The 10,237-nt window shown below is 34.7% G+C and overlaps 1 pseudogene; it reads right to left on the bottom strand.

Moving 5' to 3' along the window:
• Nucleotides 1-485: 485 nt before the first annotated feature.
• Nucleotides 486-1,519, bottom strand: LOC104867071 (annotated as a pseudogene).
• Nucleotides 1,520-10,237: the final 8,718 nt, after the last annotated feature.

The following is a 10,237-nucleotide window of genomic DNA, read 5'->3' as shown; positions in this document are numbered from 1 at the left end:
ATAATTTAATCAGCAGTGGCATTTTCTTCATATGGAATGCAAAATGCACACATTCACATGCTTACATATGCATAAATATATATATATATATATGTTTTCTTTACAAAGCTTCAAAGTTTGCATTACCAGCATGCAAGCCTCTTCTTCCATGGAAATGCCTAATATTGACAAGAAATGTCTAAAATGCTTAAGAGACATTTTCAGAAAACTAGACTCTTTTCTTGGCTCTTAGAGAATTTTCCTGCCAAACTTCTACCAAAGGCCATTAAAAAAATTGTTTACACTTACATTAGTATTACACATTTAAAACATACTAATTAAATGGCTGGCTTGAATTCGGGAAAAAAAAAGAAAGGAAATCTCACAATAAAATCTAAACCCTTAGAATGTGGAGTTAGTTTTTTGTATTCTTTTCCAGCCACCTAATGTTGCATCACTGTTAAATCAGAAGCAGCATATCATCCAAGATATTTGCAAATAATTTGTCACATTTCCCAGCTGCTATCTTTAAATACAATTTGTACTAATCTGAGTTCTAATTCAAAAGCATCTAGGCAATCCTGAGGGTTTGCAGCAGTGTTTCTTTAATCAGTCTTTTCATTCGCCCATTCATAGACTTTTTTTTCACAGGAATGAGAAGTTCCATTTTGGAATTTTCCAAAAGTGCCTCCGCAACAGGCACAATATCAGTTTCTTGTTTTACATAACTCTGCAAGGGTTCCTTCTTTGTCTCTGTGTCTATGAATGTGATTCTTTCCAGCATTTCCCACATAATGATCCCCAGAGCAAATATTGTCAGCTTTGGCTGTATAGTGTCCTTCCCACACTTCAGGAGCCATGTAGAAATCAGTTCCACATGCGGTGGAAAGGAAACACTTGTTTACACTGACAGGTTCTTCTGGATTCTGCCCAGAGGCTGAATAAACTTTACTTAGATGAAAAACAGCCATTTTCAAGGTGGGTTCCAATTCACTTGTATCCAATCTGCTTTGAGAAATTAGGATGTTATTAGGCTTTGGTGGATGATCTGGTTTTTATGCAAAAAAGCCAGGGCACTGCTCAGCTGAGGCATAAAGCTTGTGTTTGTCTTACAATTGGGTTTTTTGGGGATAGCAGATATTCATTCATATCTTCTCCATCACAAAAATCCATCACAAACCACAAATAATAGGCGCTTCTGGGATCAAGGACAATTTCTCCTTTTAATGAAGTCTCTACAAGCTGTAAGTAAAGGGAAGAATTAGAGGCCATGGGACATCTTTTGCACCATCCTATCTTTCTGTAGGATGCATTCTTCCAAGTGAATCATGTTTGGATGTTGGCTCTTGATACTGCTTAGTGCTCAGAACTTATGAAGGCCTAGTTCAACATATTCAGGTGCATGGCATCAAATTTTGTTCACTGAAACCCATGCAGAAGTCTTTCTGATGATGGCTTCATACACAACACTGCAACTGACTTGGCATACCTCCTGTATTAGATCGTACTTTGGCTGGCTACTCACCATCTTCAAGGTCGCGGTTTTTCGGGTTGGCCGCCACCACTGCTCCTTCTCAAGGCCTCTGCAGGCCACCATTATCTTGCAGCTTGTGCCTCTCTTAACTTTGGTAATTCATAAGTATCTCAAAATCTCTCCATTTCTTCTGTGTTTTCCATTTTATTAGAGTACAGGTTCTCAAAGTAGGTATTGATGATCCTCTGGAATTCTGTTGGATCTGTTGTGACTTCACTTCTTTCACGACTAATTGCATGGATTTGAGCCTTTTCTTTCTTTTGATAAGGTTAGCTAAGGTTATATCAATTTTATTTATTCTTTCAGAAAACCAACTCTACAATTTATTTATTTTTTATATCATTTTCTTAGTTTCCATTGCATTGATTTTTGCTCTAATCTTTATAATTTCCTCTCTTGTATAAGCTTTGGGTTTTTCTTGCTCTTGTTTTTCTAGGAGTCTAAGATTCATCATTAATTAGTTTATTTGAGCTCACTCTGTTTTCCTATTGTGGGCATTCACTGATATGAATTTTCCACGTAGAACTGCTTTCATTGTGTTCCATAGATTCCTGTATGTTGTACTGGTATTATCATTTATTTGTAAAAACTGTCTAATTTCTTCTTCAATTTCCTCTGTGACCCATTGATTGTTCAGGAAAGTGTTGTTCTATTTCCATATGTTTGTGAAGTTCCTATGGTTTCTTATGCTATAGATCACCAGCTTGATTGCACTATGACCTGATAATATACAGGGGATAACTTAGATTCCTTTGCATTTATTCAAACCTGTTCTATGAGCTAGTATGTGGTCTATATTGGAGCATGACCCATGTGTACCAGAAAGAATGTATATTCTGATTTTGTTGGGTGGAACACTCTATAGACATCTATTAAGTCCATATGTTCAAAAGCTTGTTTCAGTACTAGTATTTTGTTGTTGATTTTTTGCCTGAATGATCTGTCTATTTGTAATAGTTCAGTATTTAGATCCCCCACTACAATTGTATTGGTGCTCATTTACTTTTTCATGTTATTTAATATTTGTTTTATATAGTTGGGGCATTAATATTTGGTGCATATATGTTTATGATTATCATCTCTTCCTCTTGAATTGTTCCCTTTACAAGGATGTAGTGGCCTTCTTTGTCTCTCTTAATCAGTTTTGGTTTGAAATTTATTTTGTCTGTGAATAAGATTGCTCCCCCTGCTTTTTTTCTGGGCTACTGTCACATGGAGGATATTTTTCCATCCTTTCACTTTCAGTCTATGGGCTTCTTTTTGCACTAGGTGTGTTTCTTGTATACAACATATTGTTGGATTTTGCTTCTTAATCCATTCTGCCAGTCTATTTCTCTTGATTGGTGAATTGAGGACATTGACATTGATGGTTATAACTGATATGTACTGAATTATTATTGTCATGTTATTGTCCTTTTGTTGACTCTCTTTACTTTCTCCCCCTCTCCTTTTAGTTTCTTGCCTTGCCTATTTGATTTGGTCCGTTGGGCTTCATGTTGTTGTGAGCTTCATTGTCTTTTTCTAGGATATTGTTTAGAATTCCTTGTAGTTCTGGTTTGGTATTCATGAAGTTTCTTAGTTGTTCTTTGTCATGGAAGTATCTTATTTCCCCATCCATTTTGAAAGTGAGTTTTGCAGGATACATCAGTGTAGGTTGAAGGCTGTTTTCTTTTAGTACTTGAAATACCTAACTCCAGGCTCTCCTTGACCTGAGGGCTTGCATTGAAAAGTCTGCTGTGATTCTAATGGGCTTTCCTTTGCATGTGAGTTGTTTTTTTTTTTTTTCTTCTCTAACTGCTTGTAGTATTTTGTTTTTCTATTGGGTTTCTGGGATCTTGATTATTATATGTCTAGGTGTAGATTAGTATTATTTTTGATAGATTATTTTTGATCATGGCTAATTGGAGTTCCATATGCCTCACTTATTTGTGTGTCAAAATTTTCCCCTCCTTTTGGGAAGTTTTCTCTCATTAATTGTATGAACAATTTTTTTTATGTCACGTATAGTTTCTCCTGCTACTTCACGGATTCCTATCAGTCTTATATTATTTTTTTTACATCATCTAAGAGTCGGATTGATTTCTAATGGTCCCTTACTGCTTTTTTTTTCAGCTTTAATTGAGTTTATTGGTACATTTTAGGGATACAGTACAGTTACATTCATTGTTGGGATCATTAACCTCTACTTGGCAAGTCTTGATTCTCATTTTTTCCCCTTACCTGCCCTTACTGCTTTTAATGGATCTCTCTTTTCATGGTCACTGACTGCAATCCTGTCTTCTATATCTGTAATTCTATCTTCACATTTCCTCATCCTCCTGTGAATACTTTCTGTAGAGTTTTTTATCTCCTGGATATCTGTTTGAATCTGTTTCATGGATTTCATTTCATTCCTATGTTGGACGTTCCAGTTCTATATTTCTTTCCTATGCTGGGCATTCATGGTTTCCACCATGGTCCTGAGGTCAACTTTTTTTAATCTGTTTCTGTTCCAGAGTCTCTAACCATGTCTCATTCTTCTCAATGTCTCTGTAGTTATCTGGGAAATTATTTCTGTGAATTTTTCTAGACCCTCATTTATCTGTTCTTTTACTTCCTGTGCTATTGGTTCAGGGTGACCAGATGGTTCACTGTCAGACTTTTCCACCTCATTTTCCTCAGAGTTTACCTTTGGTGGTATGGAAGTCTGTGTTTGTGTCTTGTTTAAATGCCTTCTCATTTCTATTTTTGTCATTGATACTCTCCTTGGTTTAATTCCTTGGTTAATACTTCAATCTTCCAGATATAGCTGGTTTTTAGGTTTTGAGTCTAATGACCCTGAGGCAAACTCATTTTCATTATACCAGGGAGGACAACAGATTAGATCAATCACAACACTTTAGCCCAAGTGATACAATCAACAACACATTAGCAGCAAGCACAACTTAGAAAATGACAATTTGTGATAGTTATTAATCTATAACCTTTAACCATGTGAATGAAATAAAAGTCATATATCACCCCAAAACATCTTTATAGTGAATAAACTCTTCAATATAGCAACATTCCTCTTCAGGTTGGGGATTTAGAAGGAATTGGGGAGGCAGGAATAGATAGATAGGATAGAGAAAGGTTAGAAGTGAAGTCACAGGAAACTGGAAGATCACAGAAACTCTAGGGAGCTGTTGAAGAGAGAAGAAGACAGAACAAAATATTCTGAAGAACAGAGCAAACAAACAGCAATAGGGAGGCTAGAGAGTGTAATCACTTTCTTTTAAAACTAATGGCAGTTGAGACAAGGAAAAAGTGAAGCAAGGGAAAAGAAAGAAAAACATTTCAATTAGGATAGGTACAGGAAGAAAAAGAAGGAGAGTATTGGAGATCAAGGTGGAACAGAGTGAGAGAGGACGAGAGAGAGAGAAAAAAAAAGAAGATAAGAAAAGATTAAAAATGAAAAAATTTTGAGAACGGAGACTAATAAATATAGTTTTAAATGATTAAAGATAAGTGAAAAATATTACTTTGAAAATAAAAAGTACAAATAGAAATAGAGGGCCTCCATCAGGGTGTGCCACTTTTGACACAATAGACAGCAGTGTCAAGAGTGTGCAGGTCTAAGCTAAGTAGTCTCAACAAGCCAGCAGCTGTCACCTGAGGTTCAGGCTGAGTTTTGGCTACAAGTCCCAAGTTGAGACCTCTGTCCTCCTGCTGGGTTGAACTATGCAAGGTTGTTCTGCAGGTTCCAGCTGCCTTTCCCCTGAAATTAAACCAGGTTCTAATGTGAGGTGCTGGTCCCTCCAACTTACCAACTATAGTGGTGTGGTATGCCTTTATCACAGCGATTTTCTTCTCTTTTCCATGGGGCTTCAACTTTCATCTAGGAGCCTCAGCGAGGCCTTCTTTGTTGTTTTTGCAGGCAGGGGTGACTTGGGGAGGCATGAACACTGCTATAGTGGTGCCCATGTGGCTGGGTTCCTCCGTGGTGCCGGGTCAAAAGGGTGTGCCTACCAGCAGGCTGCAAGCAGCAGCCATGCTCCCCTGTGGTGCCTGTTCAAAGGGCTTATCAATTCAATTATGAAAATCAACAAATTTATTTCATTAAATTAAGTGAAGTTTATTTTTATTCATTTATATCTTACCAATCATTCCCTAAATTTTAACATAGAAATCTTAGAAATATTCCATTGTTGGTGTATATCATATGCATTTACATCTACTGTACCACAAATTACCTGTATTATAATTTTTATACCAGTTTAATGTTTTCTTTAAGGAATTGTAATATGAGTTAACTGCTCTGCTAAATTAATGAGTTTATTTGCATTATTGTAATAAAAAAAAAGCCCTGAGAAAAACTACAATCCACCTAAATGGCTTGTATATATAACTTGCAGTTCAAGTTGCCAGTAATGATCTAATTCATATCAGAGCTATCTACCAATGAGACCTATCAATTACTGCCCCAGTTTGAGTGTGTTTACTGGTCTGGAAAGCCTGGAGTGAAGTACCTGAAGCCCTAAAGCAAACAATTTCCAACCCAGAGTAACATATGTTGTAAACCTTTCTTTCAAAATAGATAAAAAATAAGAAATTTCCATGAAAAAGAACTATGTAAGAGATACATGAATGTGAAAACAATACTTCAGAATATACTCAAGAATATCCTACATAAAGACAAGAAATGAAACAATGCCAAAATTTCAGATGGAACAAATAAATTGGTCAGGCATTAGATAAAGCAAAAAAGAAAAAAAGAGTCTTTAACCATAACAACAAAAATATGCCAAGAATATATTAATATCTTTCAATAATATTTCTCAATGTTAATGGCCTCATTTTTTCCATATAAAAGACACAGATTGGAAGACTGGGTAAAAAAATAGACAAACCATCTGTCACATTCAAGAAGCACTTCTAATCCAAAAAGATATTCTTAGACTAAAATTTAAAGGATGGAAAACAATGTTTCATGCACTAAGACTCTTAAAGCAAGCCATGGTAGTATTTTTACACTCAGACAGAATTTCAATCTAAAAATGATCAGAATAAGCAAAGTAAGTCTGTATACTTTTTAAGGGAATAATTGAACAAAAAAAGATAGTATTTGTAAATATATGTACACTGAGTACTGGAATAACTATCTGCATAAAACAAGGACTGCAGGACATAAAAGATCAAAAAACTTCCAACATAATCACTTTGGGTAGCTTCAGTACTCTACTGTCACAAAGGGACAGATAAACTAAACCAATATAGAAAGAAATTACAGAATTGAACCATTTTGAACAAATGGACTTAATATATATCTACAGAGTGCTGTAACCTACAATAAAATAAAAATTTGTCTCATCAGCACATGGAACTTTTTCCAAAATAGACTATGCACTAGCTCAAAAATCATGCTTAAGAAAATAGAAAGTATTAAAAAATCACCTCATGTTTAGTATCAGATAATAGTGCATTGAAACTAGAAATCAATCACAAAAGAAACTACAGAAAATGTATAAACATTGTGAAACTTAATAAAACACACATGAAACTCAGAAGAATTCAAGAAAGGCACCAATTACTGGAATTAAACAATGCTGCCAGCACAATGTACCACAACCTATGGGACACAATGAATGCAGTCCTTATAAGGGAGCTTATTCCAATAAATGCTCACATTAGAAAAACTAAGGGGACTCAAATAAACTAATGATGAACTTCAAGATACTTGAAAAACAACAACAATCCAAACCCAAACCAAATTTAAGAATGGAAATGATAACAATCAGAGTGGAAATTAATAAAACTGCAACTAAAAATGCAAAGTATCAACAAATCAAAGAGCTTGTTCTTTGACCAAATAAACAAAATAGATAAATGATTATCGAAGCTTACCAAAACAAGGAGAGAAAAGATACATATTAATGCAATTAGAAATGAAATAGATGAAATTATATTAGAAAACACTGAAATTCAGAAGATAGTAATGACTATGTAAAAATTGTATTCCATCAAGTGTAAAATTTTAAAGAAATGCACAGATTCTTAGATTCATGTAAATTACCTAAACTAAATCAAGAAGACAAAATTCTGAACAATCTCATCACAAGCAATGAAATTGTGATGAGAATATATACCAAGCAAAAACACCCCAGAACCTGGTGGCTTCACTGATGAATTCTACAAGACCTTTAAAGACATTATAACACCAATACTCCTCAAATTCTTCAATGAAACTGAAAGGTAAAGAGTGCTTCCAAACTCATTTCTGGAAGCCAGTATCACTTTCATCCCCAAATCAGACAAAGTACCAACCAGAAAAGAAAACTAAAGACCAATCTCCTTAATAAACAGATGCAAAAATCCTTAGTGAGATATTGGCAAATAGGATTCAATAAATCATCAAAAGGATCATACATCATGACCAATAAGATTTCATGCCAGATTTGGAAGAATGGTCCAACATATGCAAATCTATAAATGCAATCCACCACATAAACAGAAATAAGGACAAAAAGCACATGATTATCAATAGAAAAAATTCCAACAGCCATTCATGATTAAAAAATACCAGAAAAAATAGGTATACCAGGTCCTTATCTCAATCTGATACATGATATTTATGACAAATCAACAGCAAACATCATATTAACAAGTAAAAACAGAAAGCCTTTCATCTAAAATCAAGAGCAACACAAGAATATCTACAGCACCATTTCTGTTTGATACAGTACTTGAAATATATGCCATAGCAATCAGGCAAGAGAAAGAAATAAGAGGGCTATGTATAGGAAAGGGAGAAATCAAATTATCATTACTTGCAAATGACATTATTCTCTACACAGAAAACCCCAAAAATTACATCAAAAGTCTCCTACAACTTACAACCAAATTCCACTATGAAGTGGGACACAAAAAAACACAGAAATCAATATAATTTCTATACAGGAATAATGTACTAATTTAGAAAGGAACTGGGAAAAAAGTACCATTCACAATATCATTAAGAAAAATTAAATACCTAGGTATTAACAAAGGAAGTGAAAAGCCTCTACAAAGAAAATTGCAGTACTCTGAAAAAGACTTTGATAAGAACTTCAGAAAATGGAAGATAGCCCTGTTTTTGGATAGGTAGAGCTAATACTGTCAAAATTGCCATTCTTCCAAAACTGATACATTGTTAATACAATATCAGTTAAAATACCTACAGCACACTTCACAGACTAAAAAATCCTAAAATTCATGTGGAATAAAAAAGACCCAGAATAGCAAAAGCACTCCTCGTCAACATGAGCAAACTGTAGGCAACAATACAATAGCTGACTTCAAGTTATATATATATAACACAGGCTACAGGGGTTTTAAAAATGCCATGGTATTAACACAAAAACAGACATGTAGATCAATGGGACAGAATAGTGAATGCATAATCAACCCCAGATACATTCAACTATTTGATCTTTGGAAAGGGGTCTAAAAGCTTACTTTGGAAGAAAGTTTCTCTAGCAAATGGTACTGGGATAACTGGCTATCAATATGCAGAAAATTTAAGGTGGACCTTTATCAATCAGCATTTGCTAAACTAAAATGGAAATGAATCCAGGGTCTAAATATCAAAACAAAAACATGTAACCTACTTGAAGATAAAACAGGTAAAGTTTTTGGTCAGCAAAAGAATCAACAAATGAGATTACCCCAAATTAAAAAGCTTCTGCACAGTAAAGGAAACAATCAACAGAGTGAAGAAACAAGGTAAAGAATGGGGAAATATTTGCCAGCTATGCTTCAGAAAGACAAAAAAGTCTAGAATATATAAAGAACTAAAAAATTTACAGCTCCCCACCAAAAGACTTGATTAAATAATTGGCAAGTGAAATAAATAGACACTTCACAGAAGTACAAATGCAAATGGCTAAGAAACATGAAAAATATTCAACAGCTCTAGAGAAACTATTCTCTGTGGCTGTAATATTTATATATGTCATAAACATGAACTAATAATAATAATGATAATAATATTAATAATAAGGAAAAAAGATCTTGTGACAGGGAAAGAGATAGGTGGGGAGGGGAAGGGGAATAAAATATGCTCAGTACATGTACCTACTCCCTAAGACGAATGTAAACAGCACATAAACCAAATATGTACTAATAAAAAAGTAAAATCTAGATTAAAAAGTTAAAAATAGGGCCTGGGATTTAGCTCAGAGCTTCCGCTGCCTGCCTTGCAAGCACAAGGACCCGAGTTTGATCCCCAGTAGCAAAAAGCAAACAAACAAAATGTTAAAAATAAAGTTAGAGCTACTTAAATGGCACAAAATTAAATTAGAACAGTAGTGGTGAACATATTGCTTTTCTTTTAAGACAAAAGATGTTGATGTATGAGTTGTTTTCTCTAAGTCAAACCTCAGTTTTCAGGTTTAATTGCAATTTTGGCATTTTGCCATCAATAAGTGGATTTTGGTTTACAGTATAGGCCCTCATCTCTAAGAGGTTGGCCATCACTGAGCTGGAACATAATTTTCTTTTCAATATTGTGTTATTTAAGATAAATGCACTAAAAAGCCACACCCCATATCTCTCTGTATTATCTTCAAAATATAGAATGCTTCATAAAGTAAAATATGGCCTGCTTTCCCAGAATTTGGGAGGGAGATCAAGGCAAGAAGATCACCACGACTTCAAGGCCAGCCTAGACTACATAGTGAGTTCAAGATCAGCCTGGAGTACGTGGCAAGACCCTGTCTAATTTTTTTT

Source organism: Fukomys damarensis, unplaced genomic scaffold (assembly GCF_012274545.1).
Source record: "Fukomys damarensis isolate Sample0158 unplaced genomic scaffold, DMR_v1.0_HiC HiC_scaffold_39, whole genome shotgun sequence".
Taxonomy (NCBI): domain Eukaryota; kingdom Metazoa; phylum Chordata; class Mammalia; order Rodentia; family Bathyergidae; genus Fukomys; species Fukomys damarensis.
Note: the sequence above shows the minus strand (reverse complement) of the source record. Positions and strands in the feature narration are given on the sequence as shown.